The 17925-nt window shown below is 48.4% G+C and overlaps 1 long non-coding RNA gene across 1 annotated transcript; it reads left to right on the top strand.

The window, feature by feature from the left end:
- Nucleotide 1: 1 nt before the first annotated feature.
- LOC107539506 (uncharacterized) lies at nt 2-17325 on the top strand. The gene is made up of 3 exons (XR_001603404.2): nt 2-161; nt 12970-13044; nt 17176-17325. It is a non-coding gene; the product is annotated as an uncharacterized LOC107539506 (long non-coding RNA).
- The last annotated feature ends 600 nt before the right edge of the window (nt 17326-17925 follow it).

Here is a 17925-nt window from a genome sequence, read left to right as displayed (position 1 = left end):
GAGTTCAGGGCTGTTGCTGCCCCCTCTTGCATCTCAGTGCCTACTCTCGTGGTGAAATTGCCATATTTACGTCTGTATCCTTCACATGTGGGAGCTCCTCGAGGAAATGACTGTGATTTTCATGTTCACAACCTTAGCACTTGGCCCAGGGAAAACAGTGGGTAAGTAAATTTTTTAATGCTGCCCCAGTGAATATACTGGCTACTAATCATGATATTTGGCACCAGGGCTGGGACTTGGGTGAGGTGAGCAAGGTACATAGGAAAAAATGTTTAAAGAGGTGCTCACTCCCAGGGCACTTCTGTTGGACATTCTGAGTTAGTGAAAACATTGGATACTCCATTTATACTCATTGCACAAGAGTTTTACTTGGCATCTGGGCCTTTAAATTTCAATATTAATTTTACATGCACGAATTTCCAAGATTGTATTCTTATGTTTAAAATAATGCTCCAGTTTGTTGAGTGCCTATCATGTGCCAAGCACTGTGCTAGCTACTGGGGGTACAGTGGGAGGTGTGAAGGACAACCCCCAACTTATTCACATCCTAGGGTTCTCCATGGCTCAGGCTGAGGCTAGACTTCAGCTGAAGTACACTCAGCTCTCAGGGAACTCTTGTAGGGATGGAGATGGGGTGGGGCACAATATGCACAAACAGTTGTACTTAAATGGCTCAGAGGAAGGCGGGGGTGGGGGAGTGGGTGGGTGGGGAGAGACTAACCAAAGAACTTATGTGCATAAATGCATAACCCATGGACACAGACAATAGTGTGGGAAGGCCTGGGGAGGGGCAGATGAGGGGTGGAAGGGGTCAGTGGGGGTGGGAGGGAACATCTGTAATACTTTCAACAATAAAGATAAATTTTAGAAAAGTTATGTTCTGTAAGAATGCAGACAACATGCTCTGGGGATCAGTAGGTGACTTCTAGTTGGGAAGATGGACAGAACCTGGGGAGGAAGTGGCGTTTAATTTTTGATTTTAACGGAGTCCATGCTGTTGGGGCCTCACCCAGCTCCCCCTTCCTAGGCCCAGCTGCTTAGGTGCTTGGCTCTGCCGGCCAACAGCTACACCCTTCTCTGGGAAATTGCCTTCTGCCAATAAGAGTCCCTCTTCCTGAGATGCCTGGGAGGTCACACTCCCTCTCCATGGGTGGCTGTGCTCCTTCCTCATGGGTGGCTCGCCCCTACGGGTGGCTGATGAGCACCTTGCCTCAAGGTGGGGCCCTTCTGAGGTGCTATTCTCATCTTAGGGTTCTCCATGGCTCAGACTGAGACTAGGTTTCAGCTGAAGTCACACTTTGCTTAGCTCTCCCCTTGCCTTTTCCCTCTTCCCTCCAGGTTTCTAGCCAAAGGACTTTTCTAACAAACCACTTATTCAAGCATCCCCATCTTGAGGGTTTTTCTAGGGATCCAGGCTTAAGGCAAAAAACAGCAATAGCAACAACAGTACTGCCACTAACAACTTAATATCAGGAATTTTGTATGTGCTCATTTGTTTAATTCTTATAAAACCCTATGCATGGTCAGAGATGTGAGAGGTGCTTTGGCCCTGTTCACACAGTTGCTAACTGGGAATCAAACCTAGAAAGTGTGTCTTTGGTTCCATCCTGGAAGGCCCTCCTCAGCCTTCCACCTCTGCACACCTCCAGTCCGAGAGCCAAGCTTAAAGAGCTCTGCTTGTTGGTGCAGGATGAGCGAAGTGTGGGGAGTTGGGAAGCCTGGTTTGAAACCTGGGCCTATGCCTCGTGGGAGCTGTGACGGCCCCTCCCTGGGCTCACATTTTCACTTGCGGAATGGGCTGGCAGCTACTTTGCAGTGTCATCAGGAGCATTTTCTGAGAACGTGCATTCTGAAAGGTTAAGGTAGGTGGTGTGCGGGCAGGCTAAATAGCCATGTCAGACAGTGGATAAAGAAAAATTAAATTTATTAAAAGAGGGTGGGGATATCCAAAGGGAAGAGCTACACAGCATTCAGCCAAAGGGTACCGGATCCATGATGTCAGTAAAAGTGTACTTGGGACAGTGAAGCGAGGAAGGGCACAGAAGTAACAGGAGAGCCTGGCTGGGCTGCTCTGGCTCACTGGGAAGTCAGAGAGAGAAGGGGCCTTGGAGACAGGTTCAGGGGGTTAGCCTGGGACGAGCTGCCTCTGCCTATTGTTCCCCTGGTTGCAAGTCTCTTGGGGTCCCGTAGGAGGGAGGAAGGGGATGGAGATGGCACTGGCATGGTCCCCTGGTGGGGAGTACACACTGGGTCCTTTGTCCTGAGTGTATTTATCTCTTTCTTACAGGTGGGAATCTTAGGGGAGGTCCGGGTGGTGGTGGTGTCTTAATAGAATATTCACCAGCTTTCCAGGTGAGCTCTTTCAGGGTCCTGGCCTCCACTGATTGGTCTGTGCCAGCCCAGGGGGTCATTAGTCAGTGTATCTGGACCTGAGGCAGCCAGAGGGCCCCTTGTCTGGTTTCACTGCTTCTCTGGGCCTGGAGCTGAAATACAACTGAGGCCTGGATGTTGTCTTTAGGGAGGAATGCTCAGGGGGTCTAAACCGCATGGCCAGTGATATGCTGGGGGAGGAAAGGCTACCCTGGGGACAAGGTTCTTGTCTTCCCAGTTTTGCTCCTTGCTAGGCATTTGGAGCTTCCTGCCCTGGTGAGTTTCTGTATCTGGGTTTCTGTATCTGGCCCATCTAACACATTCTGAACCCCTGTGCTTGGCATCCAACAGTGGTCATTTCCTGTGCTCAGGAGGCAGCCCACACCCCAGCTTGCCTGGGGCCAATCTGATGGCAGGGCAGAGAGGCTGGCCCTAAGTGTGGGGTGTCAGGGGCACTGGTGAGCGGGGACATGAGCTCTGGTCCTAGGCAGGGGCAGCTTGGTGGTCCAGCTCCTTTTGTTCTCTCTGCTGTGAGAAAACCAAGGGCTGGAGCTGGGACTCATCTTGATGCTACAGAATCCTCACCATGCAGCTTCTTCTCCAGGGTCCAAGGTGGCTGGCTGCCTGGGAACCAACAGAAGAGGCAGAGAGATGAGCCTCTTCTGTCCATAAGGACTTTTCCTGGAAGATATGCCATTTTCACTCACATCCCTGTGGGCAAAACTTAGTTTATATTTGCACCTTTTTGCCTGAGAAGCTGGAAAACTGGGGTTTTATTATTGGAGGAAGGAAGTAAGTTGCCATCCCTGCCTCAGTGGACAGTCTGGGGCATAGATGCTGGTCACAGTCAGGAAGTCTTCATGAGTACTTACTATGTGCCAGCCCCATGTATGAATTCCTTTCCTTAATTTTTACAACTGCCCTGAGAGATAGACACTATTAGCATCATGACCATTGGGCAAGTGAGGTAGCTGAAGGGCAGAGCTCAGATTTGATCCCAGGCTGGCGAACTCCAGGGGCCACACTGCAGGGTCCAGAATGGAGAGACAAAGTTTAAATGCATGGATGTGTTATTTACTAACCACATGGCCTTGCACAAGCTACTTACCTTTACAATGCCTCAGTGTTCCCATCTGTAAAATAGGGCTGACACACGTACTAGCCTGAGTGGTCTTGAGATCAAATGAAATAACAACATGGGGTAGCTCTTTGTCAACAGAAAGTCCTAGAAATAAGACTGATTTCTTTTATGACCTGGGGTCTCTGGTTCCAATGGGAGTGGTAACAGAAGAGCTGGCATGACCTGACCATCAACTTCCAAAACCTGAGGTCGTATGCAAAAACACTATTTTTAGGGTGATCCTCAAGGTGCAGCCCACACCCCACATTATTTTAGTCTCCTATCCTGGTGGGTATAACCATGCCCAGTGGATCACTTTGCCTTTCTGTCCTGCTCAGCGTAAGAGAAACAGAAAGAAAGAACGATAAACATTTGCTACGTGAAAAGATCAGGTCTGCCACTTGGAAGATGCAGTTGACTTGGGCAGGTTTTCTCAAGAATCTTATTGCCATTGGCCACTTCTCTTAATGCCAAAGGCCAAAAGCCTTTGTTACTCTTTGCTCATAATAGATACGAGACTCAAGCTAGTCCTAGACGGAGGTGGGTGTTGGCACACTTACTAGCCTCCCTGAGCCCAGGGCCCTGGGCCCTTCTACAGTGGGGGCTTACGGACTAATTACAGTGCATAAGTGAGTGGCTTTCGGCTTGTGTGCCCAAAAAGTTCCCCTCCAGCTGCTGCTGAAGGAGTTCTGTGAGCTGCCGCCTCCGCAAACTGGGTCAGCGGGTCAATCGGGCTTTTTATATGCCGGCCAGGCTGCCTGCATTTACACGTAGGGTCAGATCTGGGGCAGAAAAAGATTCGAGCAAAAGAAACCTATTTAGAACCTTTTAGTGCTGACGCTGACTGTTCATTATTTATAGTTCACAATTGTGTTTTATACGGTAACCTTATTTGGGCATATAAGTAAGCAAAGGATAACAGAGGAAAAGAAAACGACATTGATTCCCCCCCCCAAATGAAAGGTAGATGAAGCGATTTTATATTTGAGGTCTCCTGGATGGCATATTACCCAGACAGCAAGAATTAGAATAGATTTAATCCTCTAAGCCACACTAATGTGGACATTAAAAGCACTGTTTATGAAATTTATCTTTTTGACGTTTTTAATATATTCTATTGCAGCCTTGCAGTGTAAGTCCTGGAGGGTGATAATCGTTAGCATTTATGAAATGCTTCTTGTCATTGTGCCAGGCTCTGTGCTGAGTGACACACAGTCTCATTCAGTCCTCAGCACAGGAATGAGAAAAGGCACGTATTTCAACTTCCGTTTTAGAGACGAGACACTTGAGGCCCGGGGAGGCTCACCATTTGCTGAAGCGCCTTTGCTAATAAGTAGGAGTTTGGGGACTGACCTGCGCTGCCCTCTTGCATTCACGCCCTGGGTCATCACACTGTACTGACTGATGGGCATGGCCGCAGCTGTGTGACCCAAGTCACTTCCTGTTCCAGAAGTGACAGGTGAGAGGCGTGAAAGAAACTAATTTTGGGTGGTATCCATAGCGTGCCAAGCACAGGGCCAGGCTCTTAGTATACAGGATCTCACTGTGTGTCCTGAGCACATGTTCATAGGTTGAGCCACCTCTGAGCATCTTCTAGAACCTTCTTTATAAACCAAAAGAGAACCTTGAATTTTCTTAACTTATGACTTAAAATAATATGGCAGTTTTTCTGACATCTAAGTTCAGGGGGGTGCCAGTAAATTAGTTGGCTCACTTACTCATTTATATCAACAATTGTTTTGTGAGCACTGACTGTGTTCGAGGAGTTAGACATTTATCAGCCATCAAGACAAAGACTTCTACCCTCCAGGAGGTTATGTTCTTGGGTGGGGAGAGAGGCGCTAAGCAATAAACAAGTACTATATAAAAAAGTAAAGATGGTTTAAGGGAGTCAAAAATGCTTGTGGGTGGGGTCAACTTAGAGTAGGTCTCTCTTTGAGTGTGATGTTTGAGCAATATTTGAAGCAGGTGATGGGATGAATTTTGGGGATATCTGGGGAAAAGTATTCCAAGAAAAGGGAACCACCAGCCAAAGGATCTAAGAGAGAAGCTGGCCTGACAGGTAGGGAGTAGCAGGTGTCAGGGGCTGCAACAGAGTTAGTGAAGGGGAGAGAATATAAGAGGAGGTCAGAAAGGTGACGGGGGCCTGGCTGTGTAGGGCCTGTAGGCCATCGTAGGAACTTTGGCTTTTACTCTGAGTAAAACAGGGAGAAATTGGAGGGTTTTGTAAAAAGGAGTGACATTCTATACTTTTATTGAGCATTTACTCTTTGCCAGCAACAAGCCCTTAATAAGTCAGTTTTCCCGGGAGAGCTAAGTCAGGCAATAACTTCAATACAGCATGGGAAGTGCCGTTACAGCTGAGGGAGCCGATGGAGACTCAGTGTGGTGGCCAGTCTCCGCCATGACCCCCAGTGGGCCTTGCTTCCTCATACTCCGTGCCCTGTGTAGTCGGTCCCCTCTCACACTGAACAGAGCTGGCCTGTGTAGTGTAAAGGGTGCTGAAGAAATGATGGCGTGTGGCTTTGGGGCCTCTGCCTTTTTCTTGGATCACTGGGAGAAGCCAGCTGCCATGTTACAAGGATTCTCAAGTAGCCCTATAGAAAGTTCCATGAAGTGAGGGACAGTCACCTCCTGCCTCTGGCCAGTGCCCTTCACCTATCATGTGAGTGAGCCATCTGGGAAGAGGATGCTCTTGCCCCAGTCAAGCCTTCAGATGACTGTACTCTCAGGGGAGACCCTGAGCCAGAACCACGCAGGTAAATTGCTTCCAAATTCCTGACCCCCAGGAACTGTGGAACAGGCAATGTTTATTGTTGTTTCATCGCTCAAGCTTTGAGGTCATTTGTTATGCAGCAGTAGATAACTGAAAATTCAGGAACCCAGTCTGGGAAGGATGACGATGGGAATCTGGGAAGGCTTCCTAGAGAAGGTGATAATTGAGCTTGTCTTGAGGGATAAATAGGTGTCCTGAGTGGGAGCCAGTGCTGCACAGAAAGAGTGTTGAGATCGTCAGAGCTTTCCAGGTGGAAGAAGAAGGTGTGCTAAACCCTGGAGAGTGCTCAGTTAGGGCTAGGAAGCTCAGGGGCTCCCAGGCCTAGACCAGCAACGCAAGCGAGTGGAGGTAGTTTACGTTATGACGTACTGTGCGAGGGGTGTGGCCAGTGAGCAGTGGACAGCCCAGTCCCTCAGCTCCAGTGGATTGCTGCCATGCCAGAATATAGGCCCAAGTGTGCCAGATCTCCAGTGTGTCAAAAGGAGACAGACATTGTATTTTAATATAAAATTTAATTTCCCAAAGGTGGTCCATGCAAACCTCTCACTGGCCAAGTGCCTCCCGTTTGCAGCCTCTCATTCGAGTCTGGGGAAAACTTGGCTTCTCTGGTGTGCTGGCCACATACCTTTGCCCTCTGCCCCCAGATTTGCCTGAGTCCCATGGGACCGGTGCCATGATTCACTGCTTCCTCTGCTTTCTAAACGGCCACTGAGCACCCAGGGAAGGAAAGGAGGTCAGTGTTAATCCACATGCAGAATTCCACAGCCCTTAGCAAAGCCATCTGAAACTCAGTACTCCTGTGGCGAAGGTGTCAAAGCCAAATCACAGAACTCAAGGGAGTTAAGTACCATGGACAGTGAGCCTGGTGTGCGTTTCTGAAGGACAATGCCTGCAGGAAGACTCCAGGGCTGGCTACTTAGTGTAACTTTAAGATACTGACTGGTTTGTGGCCATGGGAGTTTCTATATCTTAGAAAAAGAAGCCAGTGAGTTTGCTCAGCCTTATGTCAGGCATGAGGCGGTACACACAGTAACTCATTTAATCCCCGCAGCAGCCCTAGGAGAATGGTGCTATTGGTGTGCCCATTTCACAGATAAGGACACTGAGTCTGAGGAAAGTTTACTGACTTGTCCAAGGTCTTGCAGTCAGTAAGAGGCAGGGCGGGGATCTCTCCTGGGTCTCTTCAAAGGGCACATTCTTATATATGCTCCTGTGTTTTCCTCCTTTGTATAAAAAATGAGAAAGCAGTGGGGTCTTTGAGTTTTTATTTGAGAGGAACTTGGCCATGGGAATCTGATTTTAAGGAGAACATGCCAGGAGATTTGTGAAGCAGTGTTTGCAGAACGAGCAGTTTTTTTCTTCTTAGAATGAGGTGCTTTCCCTTCCTCTTGCTCCAACCTCCAGTCACCTCCATGGTTACCTACTGACAGGGACCCATTTATGAAAGGAATTTCAAGGACAACCCACATGTCATAGCTAGTCACTTAGTTTCCACTAAGTTTGTGAATTATAATCAGGTGAGTCAGAAGCCTAATTTCTCGTTGGACCACATACCTTGATTTGTGGCAGGAGGTGACACAAAGTAGAGGGAACCTTATGGGTCTTGGACCATGGGTTTCAGTCTGGATTCAGGCACTAACTTGATGTGTGACCTTGGACGAACTGTATAGCCTGTCTGAGCCGCTGTCTCCTCTTCTGTTCCATGGGGACACGTATACTTAGATTGGAGTGCCCCCAGTGCCTGGTACAGTTGGCACTTAGCAAAGCCTTGTTGAATGAATGAATGAATGAATGAATGAATGAATGAATGAATGAATGGTTAGAAAACACTGCAGAGCAAATGGGACCTGAAGTGTTCCTGGAGGGTTTAAATATGTGGAGAAGTGATGGGAGGGAACTCCCGGCAGGGACATGACATAGGCAGAGACATGTGGCAAGAATGCCAGGTTTAGGGGACAATGACAGGTCACTATGGCTTCTTGTGGAGGAAAGTATGGCTCAGGAGGAGCCCCATTGAATTCCTCATCCTGAATCAATTTCCCTTGAGACCAACACTCTTAGGTGCTGACTCTAGTAGTTCCTTTAACACACCCTTTCATCTCCCATCTCAAAGTGCTTTGCAAGTGTTAATTAACTCTCTAAACTCTTAGTTAGGTATTATTTATCTACCTTTTGTAGATGAGGAAACTCAGGCACAGAGAGAAGTGATTAGCCCAGGGCAATGCCTAGGTGGGCGCTCTTCCCACCCTGGTCCCAGAATTCCCAAAATCCGGTGTAGGAGAAAGCAGGGAACAGAGTTAGATCCCTCTGCTCCCCCCTCCTACACCCTCATCTATACAAGAAACAGGACCAGGAAAAGAACAGTCAAAGTCATCAAAAAATAACTTGCCTTAGAATTTTTAAAAAGCCCTCCAATACTTTCTCAAATGTACACCTCCTGTTTGTTATAGTTTTCTTGGGCTTGTGGTTGGGAAAATCATTCAGTTGAGTGTTTCCTTGATATAATTTAGATTTAAAAGGTGTGCTTCACATTCCTCATCTATAAAATAGGAATCTTTCCTCAGTGTGTTGTTGAGAGTATTAAATGAATTAATATATTTATAAAAGCACTAATCTCAGGGCCAGATCTATTGGAAGGACTTGATAAAATGCGATCGCGATGATGACTTTGGTGGAGCCAGCGGAATGCTTACCTTGATCTTAAGTGGTCCCTGGACATTTCCACTCAGGTGTCCTCCCATCACCTTGATTCATTTATTTGACCACCTTTTATTGTCCTTTTAGCACCTTGCTAGGTTTTGGGAATACAGCAGTGCACAAAGCAGACAAGGGCTCTGCTCTCTGATTCCATTCTGTCTTAGAGCCTGGTTCTGGAGCTAGAGATTTAAAAAAGAATCCCATAATGTAATATTCTTGCTGAGGTGAGCACTAGGAGCCTGAGGTCCATGATGTTCTGAGAGGGTTTAAGAAAAGAGGTTCCTGCAAGCCAGTGAGGGCATGGAAGATGCCTGGGGCAAGGGGTGCTCCAGCTGGGATCTGAGGGTGACAGGAAATGAGTGGTGAAGGAGAGAGGGAAGAGGGTATCATAAGGGGGAACAACGTGCTGGAGAGGATGTCGGGCACTTGGGAGGAGAGAGGAACTAGCGCGGGAGGAGCAGGGTTCAGGTGATGTGAAATCAGTACTCCCACGGTAGCCCAGTTTGGTAAAGAGCATAGGAGCGGAGCTAGGATTGTCCAGAGGCCCAGGTGAGTGGCTCTGCCTGGAGAAGAGAAGGCAGGGTGGGATTTCTTTTACTTAGCCTCAAAAACTATTAAGCGTCTATAAGGTAGGTATCAAGCAGCAAACTTTGTCCTGTGCTGAAGGAGGGAGCAGGACAAGGTCCCTGTCCTGAAGGAAGTGACAATGGAATAGGGAGACAAAGGATCAGGTGTTGGCAGTGGGGGGTGGGGGGTGGGAGAGTGATCGAGATCTCACTTCGGCCATAGAGGCACAGTGAGGGAGGGGCACACTGTTTGCAAACACTGATCTAATTCAATAGTGAAGACTTAATAAGGACATCTAACCAACTAATGATAACCAATCGCGCCTTGCATTGGCGTAGCACGTGGCAGTTTAGAAGGCCTATCCATTAACTCATTGGATAGTCACAATAGCGGGGCAAGAAGGTGGAACAGATGTTATCACCCACATTTTAAAGGCGATAAAGTTGAAGCTCGGGAAAGGTAAATTAAACGAGTGGTTTGACTTGTTGCTAATCCATTGGCAGACTTGGGGTTTTGATCTACCTGCTAGGAATTTGCTTCCTATGAGTTGTTTTTACCAGGATCTCCATCCAACCTGGGGTTTCTGGAAGTTCACAGCTGAAGATCAGATTCTGGTCCACACACCTGACCCTCCACATGAGCCACCATTGGCCCACCTCTCTCTACAGCTCACCTGAGACAGGTGGTGTTTCCCTGTATCTGCAGTTATTATCCGAAGAATAATGAAGCTGCATTTCTTTACAAAATGTTCTCTGAATACTCTAAACTGGGGGACCATCTCATAGATTGTGCAGCTTGGGACACTTCTGAGAGTGAAAGGCAGATGTGATTCATAATTATGTTAGAACAACAGACAGGCACTGGGGCTGTCCCTGGCAAACTAGGTCATCTGGTCACCCTACCTATGAGTCATCTTTTTCACTAACTGGATTCCGATTCTTCCTTCTGTCCTCACTTTTTCTGAATCACTTGATCATTCAGTTATTGGATAATCATTGGTAGATGTTCTCAGCTCTGGGCTGCCAGGGACAATATTCTGGCTCCTCTCAGGAGACTCACCAACGGCCCTGAGACAGGAGCCCTCGGGCACCTTTCATTTGCCACCTTCACATGTGTTAACAAGTAAATCAAAGGCAATGTTCCTGGAGGGCAAAAGCCACGTCTGCTGTGACTCCCACAGCATTGGGCCTTGTGGGCATGTGCAGGAAACTGTCCACAAACACCACCAGGCAGGGCCTTTCCAAGCAGGAGGGAGACGAGTCCTTCTCCGGAATATAGCAGCGCTCAGCTCGTGATCCCTGCAGCTCCCACTCTCACATGCCCGTCCCCCTCACTCTCCCTTGGTTTCTTGTGCCTTGAAATACTCATCACATAGTCATTAATTATTTGTGAGCATTGGTTTAATTCTCGTTAGACCAGAGGGTGGGTTTCTTCATCTGCAAAATGCAGATGATAATAGTAACCAGCTCACAGGTTCCTATGGGGTAAGTGATTTAATACACGTAAAACCTTTAGAGAATTTTTTGGCATAAAAGATGAAACAAAAATACCTCCTTTCACACCTATGCTCTTGTACACCTTTGCTCTTATCTTTCTCCAGCTCCCACCTGCCTTACCCCACCTCTGAGTCTAGGTAGAGCCTAATCACCTCATCCATTCATTCACTCACTTGTTCAGCAAACCTTCCTGGGCACTGAGCACTAGGCAGAAATTGATCAGATTATCTTGTAACAAATAAGCAAGTCCTTGCTCACAAGAAGCCCACAGGCCATTGGTATAGATCAAATAGGAAAATAATTTAAATCAAATAAAAAGTAATAAATCCCCCAAGAGACAGATTGAGATAAATAGGAGTCAGTACTTTTAGCAGGAGAGAGCTTGAAAGGCTGCCTGGAAGAAGTGTTATCTAAGCTTGGCTGGAAAAGATGGGTCATAGAATAACATACGGTAGCCCCCCTTATCAGCGGTTTCACTTTCTACTCTTTCAGTTACCTGCAGTCAAATTCCAGAAATAAACAATTCGTACATTTTAAATGGTGCACCATTCTGAATAGCTTGATGAAATCTCCTGCTGTCCTGCCTGGGGTGTGACTCATCCCTTTGTCCTATGTGTCCACACTGTACATCTCCTTACCCATTAGTCACTTAGTAGCCGTCTTGATGACCAGATCGACTGTTGCGGTGTCAGGTGCTTGTGTTCAAGTCAGCCTTATTTTACTTACTAATGGCCTCAAAGAGCAAGAGTAGTTTAAACTGTATCATAGGTATGTATGTACAGAGAAAACATCGCAGATACAGGGTTAGAAGGTCTCCGTGGTTTCAGGCATCCCCTGGGGGAACTGGTGTAATCATAACAATAGCCCCGTTTTTTTGAACATTTGCTTTGTGCCCTGTACTATGTACTTTTCATGGGTTATCTCTGCAACAAATCCTAGGAGGTAGGCACTATCCCTCTGCCTCCCTCTACAGATGAAGAAACTGAGTCTTCGAGCAGGTGACTAGGTCCCCTGAGGTTCCACAGCCGGTAAGTGGGGAGGAATCAGGATGTGATCCTAGGCTGTCCGGATCCAGGGCCTGTGCACTGCTAAACCCCACGGAGAGGGCCTTCATGCTGGGACCCCTGCCTGCCGGACCCTGGGATGCTGTCCCCTGCGATGTGTCTGGCACGGTGCTGTGTATGGGCCATGTGAACGCCAGCCCTCTTAGCCCTAGCTGGTCCTCAATCAATACGCTGTTACACAGCAGTGAGCAATGTTCATGGGGTGCCTACCAAATTCCAGGTGCTCTTCTAAGAGATTTCCATTTGGCCACCTCTCCCTCACAACCACGCTCTAAAGCAGTACAATTAATATCTTTGTTCTGCAGATGAAGGAATAGGGGTGCAGAGGGGCTAAGCTACTTGCCTAAGGTCATATAGCTACGGAGTGGAAGTCCTGGATAAGGGGAGTCCCAGATTTCTCCAATTCTGTAATCCTATAGTTTTGTTTTCTGGATTTTTGTTTCTTTTATTTGTTTTTGTTTTGGCCATGCCCCTTTCTGCTAGGGTGAGGAGACTTCAGGTTGGGGTGGGATACCGACAGATGGACAAGGCAATCTGGAAAGAGCAAAACTGTTACATCCCGGGGGTGGGGGTGGGCACCTGGATGCCCTTTTCTGGATCTGAAAAACACTGGGCTACCTGGGCCTTGAGCAGATTTGGGTATCACCTGGGTTTTGCTGTTGCTGACTCGGGGAATTAGGCTGGCTGGTACTGGGGACTCCTGAAGCTTGCTGGTGTCTGCATATATTCATGGGAACAAGTCCAGGGACACTTCCTGGGGGGGCCAGGCTTACAGAGACCCCACTGTTCACAGAAGCCCCCAAGTTTGCAGAAGCCCAAGCGTAGTCTCCTCTGCCCTTGTCACCGCCTTTCTGAATGTATCTGTGTGTTTCTCTCTAGACTGCAGGCTGCTGTGAAGGCAGAGACCAGATGTCACATGTTTATGTCCCCTCCAAGCACCTCTACAGGTCTTGGGTGAGTCAGCACACCTCTGCAAGCCTTGATTTCTACGTCCATATAGTGGGATAAAGTTTCTACCCCGCAGGGTGCTGGAGACATGCAAGGAAAGCCCTTGGCTTAGGGCAGACCCTCAGTGAGTGCTCAGGGAACTCGGTGGCCTTGACGTTGCCCACGCCAATAGGGATTATGCCGGGAGAGTGGATGGCACAGCCCCAAGTCCACACGTGAGAAGCAGGCAGCAAAGCGGCTTGTGGTTCCCTTGGGGCTGTCGTCCTCCAGGAAAGCTAGACTTCTTTATTGTCTCGAGCGGCCTAAAAATCAGTTAGTGCAGAAGGAACTGCAGTGGGTCACTCACTTTGGCCTCCCACCCTATCCCGCCCTGAGTCCTCGCGACCCTTGGGAAAGGTGCTTCTTGTGCTCTTCCAGGTTTCTGTGGCATGGGGACATTTTGATCTGCAAAGTCAGTGTTGTCTGAATGGCAAGCATATCCCTCCTTCGCCCTCCGGTGGGCCTTTCAGGCTGCATTGGCCACCGAGAGCTGCCTGTCACTTCAGGATGGGTCCTTATGGTCCTACGGGGGTTTCTCCCTGACCTCCCCCTTCTGGGAGACTGGAGCCAATGGGGGAGAGCGGGGAGAGGCCAGGATGCTTTGTATTTATTTGTGTGGTGGCCATGCCGGTGCAATAAAGCTCAGGCTAAGGGGGCAAAGCTGCCTTCTCCCCCCCTCTGCCATGTGTTTCCCAAGCCACCCAAGATGGAGAACCCAGCCCTGGGCCATTCGCATCACTAGCCCCGGTGCTTGATGAGGGTGACAGCCCCGTGCAATTGAGCAGCCACCCCTCCCTGGGTTTGAATAAAAAAATCACAAGCCATAATACACATAAAATCCTAATGTGCCTTCAAAATTACCTCATCTTTTATTTAGAGGTTATTCCGCCCTTGTCTTCCTTTATCGCTCTTTATATGACCGGAGTGGCTGAGCAGCGCCAAATGAGGCCATCTCGGTGGCTGAGCGGAGGGAGTGTTTATGGCCCAACTTCGGGGGGCGGCCAGGCCCCAAGAGTCCCTTCATGCCCCCCCCCCACGACAGCCTGTTCCATTTGGAGGCTGCTGCTTCCCCACCAGGTTCGTTGTTACATTGTCCTTCCAAACAAACGTGGATTTTATTGTATTTCTAAGTCACAGGGAGGTGGCTTTCTGAGAAGCTCTGATTTTGGGGAGCGCTGCAGATGCCGCCGTGGCCAAGGCTGGGCTCTGACACTCCCAGGGCCACTCCCAGGGCCAAGGCTTCAGCTCAGTGTTTCCAGCCAAGGTCCTTGTTCTCTGAGCTCAGGATCCTTGACATTTAAAGGCCATGAAGAGCTGTGATTTATTCTTAAGCTCAATTTGGAAATGGGGGTGGGAAAAAAGCAAAGATCTAGTTTTACAGGCTAAGTCAGGGTTCTCCGATATTAGCACATATAAGGATCACCTGGAGGGCTCATGGAAACAGGGTGCAAGGTGGTTCTGATTCTGTAGGTTCTGATTCTGTGGGTCTGGGGTAGGGCCTGAGACTCTGCATTTGCAGGGATTTCCTTGGTGATGCTGATACTGTGGGTCCATGGGCCAAACTTTAAGTATCACCGGCTAGAGAGGTCAGTGAATTAAGGCGAGGGTGTGTGTTGTGTGAGAGAGAGATAGAGACCAGAGGTAAAGAAAGATAAAGAGATGAAGAGAGGCTACACACACACACACACACACACACACACACACGGTGACTTCACTTTCCTAGGTAGGAAGGTTTCCTACCCAGGGTGAAGATGGGCTTAAATTACCGTGAATTGGATTCTAGATTTGAGAACTGCTAGACCTGGAGTATCCGGCTAATGCAGCTCAAGTCTTTCCCTCTGCAGACATTTCAAAAGGCCGGACAGGCTATTATTGGACTTTGGAAATGCCTGGAGCCTGGTCCTGCTGGGAGACAAACAGCGTCCTCTATTTTCCACAAGTCTTTGGAATTAAAAAGATCTCCGAGGAAATAACAGCCACCGCTCTTTAAGCGGTGCTAGCATAGATAAGCATAGATAGAGGCCAGAGTCTGCGATCAGACCAATGGGAGTTTACCTTGTGATCTCGGGCAAGTTAGAAAACCTCACTGAGCCTCAGTTTCCTCAGCTGTAGAATGGGATAAAATGAGCACCAACCTCAGATGAAGGATTAAATGAAGGATTAAATGAAATAATGCTTGTAAAATCTCCCAACACAGCCCCTGGGATGCAGTCAGTCTCAAAAGCATCACTGTTGTTATTTTAAGCATCTTCTCATCTTTTCTGAGCATCTCTGAGCACTTCCTTAGATATGAGGAGTACCTATTGAATACTTATTACCTGCCGAGCTTTTTTATAGTCATTATTTTCTGTTATCATCCAGATTCGTTGATTTACCGATGAGAACACAGCTACTCAAAAAGATTAAGAAAATTGCCCTGGTTTTTTAGAAGTCACAAAGCTTACAGGCGGTACGCCTTGGGTTATACCCAGCCTGATTGGCTCTCTTCCCTCTGCAACCCAGGTGGAGCTGGAATTCACTCTTGGCTCTGCTTGTTGGAAAGCTGTGTGATATGAGGCCACAGGCTCACCCTCTCTGGTCCTCATCAGACAAGGAAGTGAAAGGATTAGATTACTCGTAATAAGTACAAGTTTCCTTGCAGAGGTTTTAATAATAACATTAAGAGGCCTGCCAGGTGTTTTGCAAGGATGTTCATTGGACCTGGTCAGGCTTTACTTATGTCACCGTGAATTCAACAAAACTGAGCAAATATCTATTGAGCATCTACTATGTGTCCAGTATTATTCTAATCACGGGGATGAGGCAGTGAATGAAACAGGAAAGTCGCTGCCCTCCCAGAGTCTGTTCTACTTGGAGGGATGGTGGTGGAGTGGTGGCCATAAACATATAAACATACAAGCAAAGGAAAGGGGAATAACAGGCCTTGAGTTGAATGTTTAGAGTGTTCCAGAAATAGCCAGGAAGCCAACATAGCTGGAGTGGAGCGAGCTGGAGAGAGGACAGCAGAGGGCAGAGCATGTGGAACCCTGTGGGTCATGGAATCTCGAAAGGGAAGCCGTTAGTCTTGGTGCAGGTTCCCCTAGGTGCGTATCCTGGGACAAGCCTTTGAGTGTTTTATGTGGGAATCTGGTTTCCACAAAACACCAGATGAGAAATGGAGAAGTGAGACAGGAAAGAAATGGTATCTCAAACTGGTTGCCACTGCGCGTCACTGGAGCTCAGTCTTGCTGGATTAGAGGCTGCCTTCATCTTTCCGGGATCCGAGCCCCCCTCATCAATGGCTGAGGGCTGTGTCCAAAGGTGTGAACCACCTGACAATTCTGCTTGCCCCGTGCTTGGCTATGGGAGTGTCTCCAGCCAGGAACAAAGCCCCGAGACAGAGAGCTGTGGGTAAATGGCCTTTGGCTTGTACAAGTGAATGAAGAAGGGACTTGGCCAGGGCACCGAGGCTTCTAGGACACCTTTGGCACCATATGTCCATATGTATGCACATTGTAATCCCAATTTAATTTTAAAATGATGTATAGGAACAGAAAAAAGACAAGAAGAAAACAAAGTATAATGTGTCATTTTCTTCTTTATGTCATTACATGTACTACTTTTATAATTGTAAAGAAGTGTACTTATTAAAAAACAGAAAATCTCTGCAAAATATTGAGTGAGGGGTTCTTGACCAAAGCTTGAGATGAGCCAAGCATGTGGATGCCACAGGTAGGTGGTCTGCAGCGTAGACTTTGCCAAGGATGAGGCCTGAAGTGATGGCCAAGCAGCCTTGTAAACATTCATGTCTTCAGCGCCGTGCCCTTGGCAGGCCCCCAGGTCTGTCTTTTGCTTCAACGGTATTTGGATGGAAGAGACCCAGGGACACACCTTCTTCCAGCCTCTGACCGCCCTCCAACTTCTTCTCCAGGCACCACCTTCAGAACCTCCCCAGCCATCCTTAGCCTCCGAGACCAGCCAACACTGGTTTCTGACCTATTTCCGAGCAACCGTGAGCTCCCAAATTCATCAAAAGTATTCCACCGAGGTGGAGGCTGCCGTCAACCGCCCGGGCAACCTGCATCTAAGCCTCCTACACCTACCTCTTTCTTTCTCTAGGCTTCTATTTTGACTGTGACAATGTGGCTCTGGAGGGCGTGGGCCACCTCTTCTGCCAGTTGGCTGAGGCGAAGCTGGAGGGTACCGAGGGTCTCTTAAAGATGCAAAACCAGCACAGCAGCCTCGTTTTCTTCCAGGACTTGCTAAAGCCTCCCCAGGATGAGTGGGGTGAAGCTCAGGACACTAGGGTCCTGGAGAAGAACCTGACCCAGCCCCTTTTGGATCCGCAGGCCCTGGGTTCTCCCCGCGCAGACCCTCAGCTCTGTGACTTCCTGGAGATCCAGGTCCATATGGGCAACACCTGGCTCACCTCCGTAAGCTGGGTGACCCCCAAGCTGGGCTGAGTGAGTATCTCTTTGAAAGGCTCACCCTCGAGCACCACTAGGAGCTTTTGGAGCTCAGAGGCCTTTGAGGGGCCCCTCGCATATCCCTGGTGTCTGGCCTCTGCCTGAGCCTCTCCCTGAAACCACCGCCCCAGAGCCCTCTCCCATGCACTGGCCCAAAAGGAAACAATAAAGCTTTTTGCAAAAAAACCCCCAAAAACCCACCACCACAACATATTTATGTTTTCTTCTCCGGTTAGGTCTGCGCTGGCGAAAAGTAGCTGAAGGTGGAGAAATTTCTCAGAGAATCTAAGACAAGTAATTCTAAGTTGCAAAATTCTCCTACCAAGCCAACAGCACACAGAATTGTCTGAGGACTTGGGGCAAGTTTGGCCTGCCTTTTATCCCTCCCTCCCTCCCTCCCTCC

This window comes from Miniopterus natalensis, chromosome 16 (assembly GCF_054644295.1).
Source record: "Miniopterus natalensis isolate mMinNat1 chromosome 16, mMinNat1.hap1, whole genome shotgun sequence".
Lineage (NCBI taxonomy): Eukaryota > Metazoa > Chordata > Mammalia > Chiroptera > Miniopteridae > Miniopterus > Miniopterus natalensis.
The sequence above is the reverse complement of the archived record's forward strand: the minus strand, read 5'-3'. Positions and strand labels throughout refer to the sequence as shown.